The sequence below is a fragment of the Pteropus vampyrus genome, unplaced genomic scaffold, assembly GCF_000151845.1.
Source record: "Pteropus vampyrus isolate Shadow unplaced genomic scaffold, Pvam_2.0 Scaffold25502, whole genome shotgun sequence".
Classification (NCBI taxonomy): Eukaryota; Metazoa; Chordata; class Mammalia; order Chiroptera; family Pteropodidae; genus Pteropus; species Pteropus vampyrus.
Window position 1 is genome coordinate 411 of NW_011914283.1, and position 1,819 is coordinate 2,229.

Sequence of the window (1,819 nt, forward strand, 5' to 3'; positions counted from 1 at the left end):
CTCTTCAGAATAACATGGAAGTCGGTCAACAAAACAAAGATATCAAGTTACAGTTATGGAGACAAGATCTGTAAAATGCTCCCCCCTGGTGCCAGGGACTCAGATTTGCAACAGAAAGCCCAAATCGTGTATTAAGTTTATGATTTCACTTATTAATTGGTAAAATGGGAAAAATACTTGCAACTTACCTACTTCTTACCTTTGGGGGAAAAAAATCTGTGCTCCTCTAAAAGAAATATTAATAAAATCAAAGTATCTTAAGCTTACGTCATGTTTTAAAACCAATACATCACACATCTCACTTACCACCAGACACCACCACCTGGGCGCCAGTTAGCTCTGGCCGGTCGCTTTTTGTTAATTTCTGGTCAAGCCATTCCGACAGCCCCACCGGGGAAGTATCTGATGCTACACGCATTGATACATATATAACGAAAAAAGGACCATGAGTTGAAGTTCCAAAATAAGAATTTTTAAGAGAAACACACAAAAATTAATTTCATAAAATTTAAGTATGTTACTGTGCATTTTTTCTGCTCCTTCTTTCATTCTCTGATTTTTTGAGAGACTTAAAGGGACTAGATTCCAGCTTTCACCTCATTAGCTATATGACTTTTGAGAAGTCATTTAATGCTGAGTCTACCTGTAAAACGGGAAGAACCCTATCTCTCTGAGGTTAAAATAAGATACTAAATATGTCAAAGTGTGACACTCTACACGCTTACTGAATCTCCCGAGGACCATGACAGGAAACAGTGAGAGGACAGTAATCTTTTGGACCCTCTCTCCACTCCTATTATCTACCAAAGCTACTATCCTAGTACCAAAAATGATATGAAAAAAAGCATGTCATAAATATTTCTTATTTTTGTATAAGATGGGGGATATCATTTAGATTGAGCTATCAAGTACTCTGCATTAGAAATTTAACTAGAGATCGCCTCTTATACTACTCTAATCTATGCACTAAAAATCAAGAAACACAATATAAACCCCAAATTAACACTCACCCTTTTCTGAACTGGCACTACCTCCACTTGTTGCTGCAGCTTCGAAAGATGTTCCTCGGACAGAAAACACCTTTACTTTCTCATCGCACTTCACTGTACATAAAGCATTTCCTAAAATACACAATGTATTAAAAAAAAATGAAAGGCAACAAAAGTATTCCTTAGAGGTTCAGAATTTACTTCACAAAGACAAGACAAAAATAACTGTAGGCCAGTTTTCTACCTTTACTAAGTATAGGACAAAGGACCGTAGCACTGAAGAATCATATCAGTAGATATTTGCTTAACACTGAACATCTTTATAAATAGGACAAGTGCTGACTTGCCTGGAAGCAAGTAACTGGAACAGGCAGCCACACTAATAAGGCACATGTAAACAAAAGCTTCCCTCTCCAAAATACCACAATCAGTAACTCAACAGTATGAGCTGGAACGGCTCAGTAAGAGGGAAGCTACTTCATGTGTTGAGACGAAAATAAGTGAAAACATGATAGGGCATGAAGAACATGAAGTGCAATGTGCCAAGATTTTAAAAGAATTTGAGACACATAAGATAGTATATTTCAAGCAAGTGTATGACTTTTTAAAAAATCCAATCTTCAAGATTAATTTCTGCTTTTAAAATTTACAAAAACTTAACATGTTTATTAATTATTTTCTTTGTGCACTCACCTGCATAAATAGTTCTCACAAATGTGTCAGGTGACTTGATCGCAATGATGTCAGAAACTGGGGCAACATCAAGTTTGGCCGCTATTCTGGGCAAAAGGTTCTAAAAGTAAAATAAGCAGTAAGTTACACACCTACCT

The 1,819-nt window shown here is 36.4% G+C and overlaps 1 long non-coding RNA gene across 1 annotated transcript; it reads right to left on the reverse strand.

The window, feature by feature from the left end:
- Positions 1-357: 357 nt before the first annotated feature.
- LOC105311110 lies at positions 358-1,803 on the reverse strand. Its single transcript, XR_897623.2, has 3 exons — positions 1,683-1,803; positions 1,011-1,121; positions 358-408 (listed from the first exon to the last, which is right to left on the reverse strand). It is a non-coding gene; the product is annotated as an uncharacterized LOC105311110 (long non-coding RNA).
- Between the last annotated feature and the right edge of the window lie 16 nt (positions 1,804-1,819).